Raw genomic sequence first — 13,103 nt, forward strand, 5'->3', positions numbered from 1 at the left:
GAATTATGCCTCTCTTTATGTGTTGAGGCCACTAGATGGCAGCAGCATACCGTTGGCATCACATTGGATGGCTGCACGCGTAACTCAGTATCATTCACAGCGATGAAACTGACAGCATGCGGCTTGCAAGTCGTTTCCCGCTTATGGCTTAATAAAAGTCATAGTTTGTTAATTGTATCTTGAATTGTCCCTTTAATTATCTATGTTTAACTCAGCGGAATATGCAGTTTTAGTTACCTTGAACTCATCCCAAAAATCCTGCCACAAGGTCATGAACATTTATGGTGCAGAAACTTGAAGAAAAACGCAACCAGCGACAATGGTCTTCAGATGGAATCTTGGGTAAAGAAACGAAATTTGGTGAAAGCAAGATCATGAGACTTAGCAACATCATCAAGCCGAAGCTCAACAGCGATGATCTCCCATGGCATCAGCTGGAAATCTACCAAGATCAAGCCAGTAAACTGTGGACGGAGCTCAAAACCTTGCACGATGAAATAGTCATCTTGTCAACGGATTAACTTTATTTATTCATTTATTGGACTGAGCACAACACAAAATATACAATCAAAACAACCGAGAAACACAGAAAAAAAAAACCCCACAAAAAATGACATTATGATGACACAGACATTCTGCGACCCCTAGGGACAAGTCCTTCCAGTGGGTCAATATAAATCAGATTAAAGAGTTAATTGCATTACGCAACAGTCTTATTAATGTGCTAATTGTTTAGCATTAAATATTTTATAAAATTGTATATATTTTTAGTTGAACAAATAAAACATATATGCTACAATATATGGTACAGATCCCCTCAAACTTGCCAATGTCCTGTTGCCAAACAAAAAATACAAAGGTATGGTGCAAAACATCCAGATTTTTCTGGAAGTGATTTTCTGCCCGTCCGGTGGTGCCGCCTACTTGGAAACAGTAAAACAAAGTTTTCTGGAATATTCGTTTTTCTCGAAGATTCGACAGTACCCATAAATATTGAAGCGATCACAAGAGAGGGGAAGAGTTGTTGGATTTTATGTTCGAGAAGAGAACTCTGATTTGGTTAGCGTATATCTACCTGTAAATGCATGCAAAAATTGTTATGTGGATAAATTTGTAACGTCCTGTAAAGTGTTTCCATCCTCTGCTTATTTCAAGGACTTGTGAAAAATTATCTGGAACAATATGTAAATACAAACATAAAAAAATTACTCGGCTGGCATACACCAAATTCATGTATGGTCACATGGTTTGTATTTTTTATTGATTAGCCGGAATGGTCATATTTTTGAACTTATTTTTTTTCAGAATGATTTATTTTGTGTTTATGATCTATTATTGCTTTAGTATGGATTCTAGACTAGTGTTTATCGAGAATATAAATATCTTGTGATTGGATCTTATGTTATTATTTAGTTATATGGCATTGGTTCATTATTTTTGGGGCAGTATATCTATAACACTTTTGGAATAGCGTTTTATTTGTTTTCAGCACTTGATATATGTTATTTAATCTAGATGAAGTACTATTTTGTTTCGTTTCTAGCCATTTATTGTTTAAGAATGAAAATTTTATTAGTCTATAAATATAGTTTTGCCTTATAGTTAGTTAGTGACATTGTCTGTTGCATAATTGTTTGCTGTGGTGCTTGTTATTCTGGATCTTATTTTATTGTAAATATTATCTAGTTTCCGTATATTTATTTGATAAGCAACTTTCCAAGCAGTGATTCCATATGTTGTATATCCAAGCATAAAATACATCTTTTACAAAGTTATTGTCGATTGTGTTTTTTAACCTACATAAAATTGTGGCATATGTTCTTTATTTCTTTATTATTTTTTCACATTGGAGTTCCACTTCAGGTCATCTTGTATTATTATTCCTAGGTAGTTGCATTCATGAACTCTTTCAATTTCATGGCAGTTACATCGTGAAATATATTGGCATGGACAGTGATCATGGATTTTGATTTTTATGTTAGTTAAATTATTTATATTTCTTGTTTTTAAGCATATGTATTTTGATTTTTGTTATAGTTAGTTTAAGTTTATTTCTCTTAAGCCAGGTGTTGATTTTGTATAGGTCCCCTTCGACTTTTTCATTAAATTTGTAATTTTGGCATCTTCAACATACAGTATTGTGTCGTCTGTGAAAGGAATTAATTTTCCATTTATATTCAGTTTGAATATGTCATTTATCTATAAACAAGAAACAAAATCGGCCCAAGAACCGATCCATGGGATACTCTTTTTTTTTTTTTTACTGCTTGTTTCCTATTAAAGTAATGTTTTAAACCAGTTTAATGTATTACCTCTTATACCAGCTAATGACAATTTCTCTCTAAGTACCATTAGATTCACATAGTCAAAAGCTCTTTTTAAATCCAGAAAAAAATTATTGAATATTTATTATAGTTACACTCAGTGTTCAAATAATTACATAGTTCTAAAATGGCCATTTCTGTATTTTTACTTTTTTAAAACAAATATTGGTTAGGTACTAGATAGTTCTGATAATTTAAGAAACTTACAAGCTGTTTTTTCATAAACTTTTCTATTACTTTTGAAAAAATGGGAATTGATATAGGCCTGAGTTCAATAAGTTATGTCTCTCCTGTTTTATATCATTTTGCCTATCCCGTATAAATGGGATGTACAATGGCATATTTCAACTCGCTATAAAAGAATCCATTTAGTATAGATGAGTTAATCATATTATAACTATGCAATAATGGGCAATTACTTTCAACATCTTAGGGGTTATTTGATCGCATCCACTTGCTTTGTTAATCTTTAATTTTGTTATGATCTCATTATCATTAATTTTGAAAAAATACATCAAGTTGGTAGAGTTATTGTTTGCTCCTCCTCACAATTATGGTCTGTACACAATTTTATTTCTTCTATGTTTCTTGTTATAAAGTCCTCATTGAATTTTTTTGCTTGGTGTTTATTGCTGTCAGATATTGGAAGTGTATTGTGCTTTACATTTTCATTTAGAACATTGTTATTTATAAATTTTCATTGCTGTTTCTTGTTATTTCCACATAGCCTAAATGTATTCCTAATGTGCGCCTGTTTTATTTGTTTATATACATTTTCAGATCTTTATTATATTTCTTGTACTCTAATTCGTATGAAACAATATTTGGGTGTTTTAATCTTTTCATTACAATTTTTATTTGTAATTTATTCGATTTACTATTTCCTTAGTGATCTAATTGTTTTTGCTTTTTTTGGGGTTTCTTTCTAACTTGTTTTGTCCAAAAATTAGAATTTGATGTTATAATAGCCAAAAATCGTTTGTATATTTATTTTCTAAACATCTTTCCTCTAGGACACCAACCAAATTTATATTTACAATAAAATCTTCAAATTTATTAAAATTTATATATTTTAAATATTTGTTTTGATTATTTTGTCCTTCCGGTTCCTTTTGTAAAAGATTTATGAATCCTATTACTGGATAATGGTCTGTTATTTGAGTTTTGTATACCAGAAATTTTTTTGTAGTGTTTGTGTTCTGTAAAAACATGATGTAAACATGTTTTAGATTCATTAATTTCTCTTGTATTGCTATTATGAAGGGGTACAAATCTATTTATTGTCATCATATCAAGTTATTTTGAAGTTTTGTTATGTAAGTTTGTTAATATCTACCACTATTAATGTATTGTTTTTTAATTTTTTATGTTTCATTCTAGTTCATTAAAAAACTAGCTTACCCGTCGTGTGTTGCTGCGATTTCAGAAGAAAGGAAATTCAAGGAAAGGCAAAAAGACTATGCCAGAAACCTTTGCGGGAGTGTACTCAACAACTTCCCAAAGTTTCATGGCGATCGGATGAAGGGTGTAGTAATGCATAAAGGACAAACAGACATACATTCGTTTTTATGTATATACACTGCTCAAAACAATTAGGGGAGCAAGCAAAAAAGTGAAGAAAACCGTGCGAGACAGCCATGTATTGGCATACAATGGATAGTACATGCGTATCAATGCGCAATACAGAAAAAAGACAAAAAAAATTGGAATTAAGCTTTAATTCTTTGAAAATATGGAAAACACATGAAAAGATGATTTAGGGCAACAATTTGGTTACATGTAAACGATAAAAAAAAGTACTGTTTAGACATGATGCATGAGTTTTAATAGGGCGTGTGGTCTCCTCGAACAGCTAAGACTGCTGCACACCTGTTTGCCATGGATGCGATGAGGTTATCGATCAGACTTTGGGGAATACTGTTCCACTCCTCAAGAAGTGCAATCTGCAAGTTTCGGACAGTAACAGGTGGCCTTGGTCGCGCAGCAATGCGTCGTCCGAGCATGTCCCAAACATGCTCGATTGTCTTCAGGTCAGGAGAGCATGCTGGCCATTCCATACGCTGTATTGTTTCAGTTTCAAGCATGTTCTCCACCAGACGAGCTCTATGCGGTCGGGCATTATCATCCTGGAAAACAAAGGAATTTCCAATGGCTCCAGCGTAAGGGATGACATGAGGCCGCAGTATCTCGTCTGCATACCTTCGGGCCGTCAAAGTGCCATTCCGAATGATATGCAGGTCCGTACGTCCGCCTATGCTGATTCCACCCCATACCATCCAACCAGCTCATCTGTATTGTGACCTTTCACGAATGAATGCGGGGTTATTTCGAGTGCCTCTGTCCCTCCATACCAGAACACGTAGGGTGTCACACTCCAGACTGAATCGGGACTCGTCTGTAAACAGCACTTGGCTCCAATCATGTTGCTCCCAATCTCGATGTTCAGCAGCCCATCTTCTTCGGGCCGCACGGTGGCGTGGGGTCAACGGAATACAGATCATTGGCCTACGTGCATAGAGCCCTCCCTGATGAAGCCGATTACGTACTGTTTGGCTGGACACCCTTCGTCCTGTTGCCAAGAGCAACCGTCTTTGCAGCTGCGTAGCATTCTCTGTTCTGTTTCGACGGGCTGTTAACTGTATATAGCGGTCATCAGTTGCTGTAGTGGCGCGTGGCCAACCTTGCCCTGGTCGACGTCTAACATTTCCTGTTTCTTGGAATCGATTCCACAGCCTTACAACAACACTTCTGGCGACTCCAACAGTGTCCGCGACACTACGTTGTGTTTGCCCGGATTCCAGTCTGCCTATAACACGCCATGCCATGGATTCCGGTAAATCACGTTGTTGAGACGTCCTCAAGTCACCTTGTCTCAAAAAAAAAAATACTGCGCAATCGAATTTCACAGTTACGGCAGTAAAACAGACGTTTCTGCAACATCCCGATTTCTGCCCTTATCTCCTTTTTCTGGTTTTTGACGTCATGAACTTTGATTTGCATATGAAGTTTTCTTCTTCCGTTTCCTGCTAGGCTTTAAATTATGGATGATTCATTCTATGTTACTTATCGGTATACATCTTTGCGTAATTTTGTTAAAACCATGTGCTCCCCTAATTGTTTTGAGCAGTGTAGATTATATATCATATCAATGTGAGCGGTATAATAATATATTAGTATCATAAAATCTGGAATCTGATACATAATTCTTCAGATGAGACAAATTTTGAATGGCTTTTCTTTAGATTTGATTTTGCTATTGATATACATTAAATACAAATACAAATACAAATACAACGCCACAACAGGCAAATTGCCCAACGAGGTGGCTGACTTAAGAACATCATGGATCCCCGAGCCATTTTTTGGAGGCCCCACCTACTACTGCTACACCACACATGGAACCCCCCCAACGAACCCCAACGAATCGGTACCTGCGGGAATGTGCGTGTACGTGTAGTGCAACCTGACGTAAAGTTTTGTTTCTGTGTAATGCTTGTTATGTGTAGTGCTGTCATCTGCCCCCAGTTTTTCTAACTATGAGTGAAGTGTTATGGTTGAATGATTTACCGTTGTAGGACTGTTGCTCTCTGTGGCGAGACTTTTTAACGGGGAGATCGGCTCGCATTTGCGCCTTGAAGTTGGGAACCACAGAAAACCAACTTCAGCAGACCACCACTGTGGGGTTCGAACCCGGATCCTCACATCACGAGTCCGGCACTATAACCACTCGACCACCACAGCGGCTAAATTATCATTTATTTTATCATTTATTTATACATTATTACTGACCTATTATAAGTTCTACAGTTTACATAACAATGATACTCATTTGTATTTTCAAAGCTTGCAATATAGTAGCTGAATATTTCATCTTCAATTCATATTTCACTTAAACATATATCTATTGGTTCACTTAATATTCTCAAAAATATTAATAAGTTGTCAAAATTTGTCCTAAGACTTTGAATGTTCAATACAAGAAATGTTAATGATTTATCTGTTTTTCCATATTGATTGATGAATTTCTTGACTTCACTGATTTCCTCCAGAGATTACTGATATTGATTCTCGAATAAGTCCTCAGGAATTATTGGCATTTGCTTCTAACTTATTTAATTGTTCTTCATTTAGTACTCGAATTACTTTTGTGTACTCGAATTACTTTACAATTGTGTTGTCTCTCTAGAGAAAAATCTTTTCTTCTTTCACCCAGGCAAACTTGTATTTGATTCTTGTTTTACATTGTCTTATGAGGTAGAATAATCTCTTATTTTCCATGGTTAAGTGCTCATTTACATAAATTCTGGTGTCTCGAAAAACTTCATTTATCTTGTCTGCTGTAAGATTGTCTTAACTTTTAGCTTTTTGTAGCCAGATTTTTTTTGAGTTCTCGCTATTAAATCTGATGCGATTGGTTTTGGTATATTTTCATTACATGTTGTAACTCTGTTTGTATTTTCAATTTGTTGTTTCCTGGATACTCAACTGTGTTTCTACCACCTGTATTAATTCCTATACATTTTCATCTGCCATCTCCGGTATTCCTTTTACTTCAATATTGTTCATCTGGCTCGGTTTCAAATTCATTCATATGGTACTTTAAGCCTTCTATATCTGATTTCAGCTTCTTGTTTTCCATTTTGATTTCCCTGTTTTCCTTCATTGTTTGTCTTATTAGATCTATCAAATTCTCCATCTGCCCTGTGAAATAGTCTATGTATTTTGAGATAAATTCAACCAGTTTTATTTCATTTCTTTGGGTGTTATTTCTTTGTCGAGGTCTTGCTGTCTCTGAAGAATTTTTTCTGTTGCTCGTTCCATAGTCTTTCTCACCTCCTTTTGAAGTTCTGTTAAGTATTTGTCCATCCAGTTTTGTGTCAGCATCTTCCTGGTTGCTTTTTGCTGTTTCATTTTCACATTTTTTGCAGATAAAATAGTTTTATTTCCTGTTTCAACATTCACCTGGTAGCCCATGAAGTGGAATTCGATGATTTGGCAAGTCGGATCTTCGTCAAGCAGGTACTGTAAATTCACAAACTAGTTCCAAGTGCTTACCGAAAATTGAACTGCCTTCATTCAGTGACAAACTTAACGACTGGTTGCCATTTTGCGATATGTTTAAAATGGTGGATTAGTCATAAAAAAGTGGGCATCAAATGAAGACGACGTTCTTGTACCTCTACCGAATGACTTTCATGCAACAGGTACTACATTCGAAATAGATGCCGACATCAAAAATTTGGGCATTTTATGGAAGCCAAAAGATAATGTATTTGTTTTCAATTCAAAATCACCACCGGTGAATATATAACAGCAATTGCACTCTGTTCTATCACACATCTCCAAAGTGTTTGACCCACTTAGATGGTTGGCTCCTGCTGTAATCAATGTCAAGATTCTAATACAAGAAATATGGAAGGGTGAACTGTCTTGGGATGAAAAAATAGCATTTTATCAAGACTTCAAGCAAGTGGAAGACATTCAAATTCCAAGATACATAATGCAAATTTCTCCACATATGTTAGAAATTCACGGTTTTAGCAATGCATCAGAAAAGGCTTACTCCACGGTTGTGTACATTTGAACAGTTTTAGTGAAGGCATTGCAAAGGTTCAACTAGTAACAACAAAGACACGAGTGGCCTCTGTAAAACCAACAACCTTGCCTCGACTTGAACTTTGTGGAGTAGTGCTGCTTGCAAGACTCATCAAGTTTACATACAATGCCCTACGTCTGGTCTACACAAACATATGTTGGACTGACTCAACAATAGTTCTAGCCTGACTCTTCACATCCAAAACGGTGGAAGACGTTTGTGGCTCATCAAGTGACAAAAATTCACGAGCTCCTCCTTGAGGGTCATTGGAATCATATTGATAAAACCAACAATCCTGCTGATTGCACGCACAAGGAATACCAGCCAACAAATTGAAGGTATTTCCCCTATGGTGGTATGGTCCAGAGTTCCTTTCCAAGCCAGGTCAGCTCGCAGACAAACCTGTGTTGTGCAGCTCTGTGGATGAAGCTTTGACTGAGAAGAAAAATATTTCTTGCAACCAATCTGTGTTTGTTGGTATTGCACATGACATAGAAATTATCGACAGGTTGGCCTCCCTTACTTCTCTTTAGCAAGTCACGGCATATGCCTTCAGATTCATCGACAGCTGCAAACTCACTGCATCTGAAAGGAACACAGTTTCTCACCACTCAAGAACTGAAACATGCATTATGTATATGGGTTATAAAAGTTCAAGAAGAAGAACTCCAATCAGAATTGTCTTCTTCAAGAAAATCAGGAACTCTCCTTTCAAAGTGCAAAATTCTGCAGTTGAATCCATTCACTGGTGATGGTGAATTTTCAGGGCGGGCGGAAAATTATGACATGCCCATAGGTTGTAAAGTCAAAATCTGATCCTTCTTCCAAAAGAGCATCATTTCACTCAGTTGATTATCCAGCATTATCATACAATGCATCTGCATGCTGGACCTCAACTTCTCCAGTAGCATCCAACAGCAATTCTGGATTGTCCTTTAATTATCAATGGCTCGCTCAGTAGGATATGCAGTTTTAGTTATATTGGACCCATCCTGAAAACTACATCACAAGATCGTGAGCAGTATGCCTGAGAGAAAATTCCCTTTTTCCTCTGTATCCTGAATCATCAGAAAGCGATGGAGCATGATACTGCACTCATCAACTGTAGATGATGGGAGTAGTTTAAATGGAAAGAGTAGAAGGGGTGATTTTTAAAAACTTATTGCAAGCATATTTCAAGATGAACATCTAATGAAAAAATTCCAGAGCTTGCTATCTTGGATTAATGAAATTAAATAATAAATTAAAATCAACTGGATAAATGGTTGATTGGAGAAAAAAAAGTATATACAGTGAAACCTGTATAAAACAGAACGTCAAGGGAATGAAATTTTTTTCTGTTACAGACAGGTTTCCATTTTATAAAGGTGCACACAAAAACATATTCAGTATTTTTTTTTTCTATCATTAGGCAAAACTTAAATTTTCAGAATATCATCCAAAATACTATAGACCAATGAGTATTAAAGTGACATGTATATTATTACCGTATTTTTTATGTTTTCATGTTATTTCAAATTACTACACATTTTAAATTTCATACTTAATGTGCAAATAGTTAAAAATCATTATAAAATGCTCTCCTGAATAGCAATAGAAGGAACACATACAAGTAATTGAGAAATGATGCAACCTTTTTCAAAATAGAGACAGTGAGATCAACAACCAATAACCTTTGTGAAATAAAGATTATACATTTGTGGCCATATTTACATAACTATACGTGAATTATTTTTTGAAATAATCAAGTACAGTTTTTTCTGTACCAGCATCATTCTTACAATACAGTTTTCTGCAAACATTCAAGCACTGTTTATCATGCTCAAAAGCTCCATGTCATTTTTATAAGCTGCAAAGTCCTGTAAATTCGTAAGGCACTGAACTGCACTTGTGTACGAGTTTATCCTAAGATCATTTTCTACAACTGTGTTGGATTTCTCTTCTTCATCACTGCTGCTGCTTTCATTGGTAAGCTGCCCCAAAATAGCAGTTCCAATACAGTTTTAATACAGTGCTGTCGTTGCTAGTTCATCATCCACTGTTACGAAGTCTATTGCATGCAATCCTACTTTTGCTGCATTTAATGAGTCTTGTAGATTATCAATTTCATGATTGACTGATTCTTCTATTGAACTGATTTCTCCGGGGAAGTTTGCTTTTGCAAAACAAAGAGTTATGGTTCCATTATCAACTTTTTTTCATGCTTTTGAAACCCGCAATATCACATCCCAAGTAAATCAATAGATTTTGTTAATTCCAATAAACTTGATGCATTTTTCATCTTTGCCAGCAGTTATTGCATTACAAAGCTCCGATAACACTGGTAAACAAGGTTTTTGTTTTTTGGATGCTGAGTACTGTTTCTTACGTATTTTTTGATGCTGATTCTGAACCCGTCATCAGAAATCGTCCATCAGGCACCAGTTTTCCGCAGTTGCATTTTCCATTGTTGTGGGTTAGCTGAACCAGCTGCCCCATTAGCTGCCATGATCCCTATTTGGGGATTTTGGAATTTTACGTGCTTTACGTTTACAACTTTTTGTGCATATATATAATTTATACGGCCAAAAATTTCAAAAAAAAAATTGGCAGTTAATGAGTTATAATCTATACTTAGAAGATCAACATTTTTAGCCTAATGGGTATTATGAATATTAAAACTTGCCTCATCTGACTAAATATTATGAAATAGTACATCAAGATTCTTTTGAGATACCTCTGATCATGTGCTAGCCACGGGGACAAGGGAATTACGAGTCCCTTTCACCCTTTCTAGGAAATTCCAGTCCAAGCTTTGCTCCTCGACCAAAGCAATTTGAGCACTTTTTTTCGAAGGAAGATCACTTAGTCTAGTGCAATGATGTCGATGCTCTGTACGTTGCATTGGGGCATCAGTCTAATCCCCTAGAGTGGAGGTTATTCATAGATTCCTCTACAACCAGCTTGAAAGCAGTACTTTTGCACAATGGTAATGAAAACCCCTCCATTCCCATCGCTTACGGGGCCCACATGAAGGAGACATATGAAAACATGAAAGTTTTATTACAGATGGTTCAGTATGAAAGACATGCCTGGCACTTTTGCAGAGATTTGAAAGTCATTGCTCTTGTACTCGGTCTTCAACTAGGATATACCAAATTTTACTATTTCTTGTACTTGTGAAACAGCAGAGATAGACAAAACCATTATATAAAAAAACAATGGTCACCAAGAAGACAGCTCGTTCCGGGAACCAAACATGTCAGCCCCTAGTGAACCCCCGGAAAGTCTACCTGCCACATCTATTCATTAAAATGGGATTAATGAATTTTTTTTTAAAGGAATGAATTTTGAAACGGTGACGGTTTTAGCTTTCTAAAAAACAAATTTCCACAGGTCAGTGACGCTAAAATCAAGGAAGGCATATTCGTTGGCCCTCAAATTCGAGAATTAATGAACGATCCTGAGTTCGATGACACCCTAAATGAGCAAAAAACACCAGTATGGGAGTCATTCAAGAAAGTAGTCCAGAACTTTCTTGGAAATAACAAGACGGACAAATATAAGGACCTTGTGGAGGAATTACTTCAGAACTATAAAGCTCTTGGTTGCAATATGTCTCACTGAAGATACATTTCCTTCATTCACATTTGGATTTCTTCCCTATAAAAAGAAAATCTAGGTGATGTCAGCGATGAGTACAGTGAGCGATCCACCAAGACATATCCATCATGCAATCGCATTATCAAGGCAAGTGGAGCCCAAACATGCTAGACAATTACCGTTGGACATTAAAAAGAGATATTCCTGCTACAAAATACAGAAGAAAATCATGTAAAAATACCTTTTGAACTGCCATTAATATTAGAATTTAAGTTATTTTAATTTGTAAGCAAATGCGAAAAATATAAGTTTTCAAAATTTTAAATGTGTATTACTCAAAAACTACGCCTGACAGACAAATTCTGAAAGCAGATTCGGAATCAGTGGGGAAAATACTATAAGAATGGCCCTATTTGATCAAAGAAACACAAAAAAAGTGAAATTTTGTTTACCAGTGTAATTTGTGGGAACATTGCGAATGACTCCTTGATCCATTGGCTGCATGGCCCCCACATCCTGAAGCAGGGCCCCTAGGCTGGGATCTTTTACAGGCCCCTGACCAGACTTCCACGGGGCCCCCTTTATGATGAATTTATAGCGTGAAAAACAAAAAATGATTAAAATCCTCCCGGGTCCCAGGGCTGGAGCCTTGTCAGCCCACCCCTTGTGGGGGCCATGATTGGCTGTGTAACAGTAGTTCTGTTATGTGGGAAAAAAGCCAGTCTAACATTAGAAAGCTGAATGTGAGGATGACAAGTTGCATTGTCAAGAGAAATAGCAGAACCTGTCATTTTTGTTTCTTCATTCTGGCATTAAGGGCAACAAGCCACTCTTCCATGATTTTAACTGTCATCCACACTTTTTTTCTCCCTTCAAGCAAACAGTTTTGTTTGCTAGGGCCCTTTAAAACAATCCGGTTTCATCCCCATTTGCTGTTTTTAACATTGTATCCTTGAATTAATTTCAAAAGTTTTTCGCTCCAATTATTCACAGGATCAGCATCAGCAGCTTCACCATATACTTCCTTGAATTTTATTGAATGTCGTTTTTGAAAACCTTCTCATCACCCATTGGATACCTGGAAATCTTCCTTCCCAAGTTGTTCAGCAATTTTTTCTTTTTCTTTAGCTTGAACCATTGGCTCAGATATCAGCAGTTTTCTAGATCTGGCGTCCACAAACCATTCCCATACAATTTTGTTAATTTGCTCATTTTCAGTCTTGTGCATGTTATGTTTTGTTTCTCCATTTCCATTCAACCATTCGGCTCGAATTTCCCATTTTCTTTTGATAATGTCATAACATTGAGTTTTTCAAATAGCAAACTTTTTTGTTATCTCTGTAACACTTAAATTTCGTTCTTCTTTTGAACCTATGACCTCCACTTTCATATTCAAATTCAAGACGTGTTTCTTGTGACTGGTGGCCATCCCTACACCGAATGAAATGCGAAACATGTGAAGACTCCAGCATAATATTTTCTTTCTCATCGCTTGTCACACTTTTTATTTTTTCTACGTGTCCATGCGTTTTTGCACACGGCGTGTCTTCAGTGATCAATCAGTGAGTCGCCGCAACACTGTACTGTATCACATAAATTGT

The 13,103-nt window shown here is 36.2% G+C and overlaps 1 protein-coding gene across 1 annotated transcript in view; it reads right to left on the bottom strand.

Annotated features, from left to right (window-relative positions):
• LOC149069454 (ubiquitin carboxyl-terminal hydrolase isozyme L3-like) overlaps window positions 1-13,103 on the bottom strand; it is a 115,385-nt gene that overhangs the window by 88,342 nt on the left and 13,940 nt on the right. The gene's annotated exons all lie outside the window — the stretch shown is intronic.

This window comes from Pholcus phalangioides, unplaced genomic scaffold, assembly GCF_987345545.1.
Source record: "Pholcus phalangioides strain wild (caught in Gottingen) unplaced genomic scaffold, Ppha-v1.0 ptg000022l_1, whole genome shotgun sequence".
NCBI lineage: Eukaryota > Metazoa > Arthropoda > Arachnida > Araneae > Pholcidae > Pholcus > Pholcus phalangioides.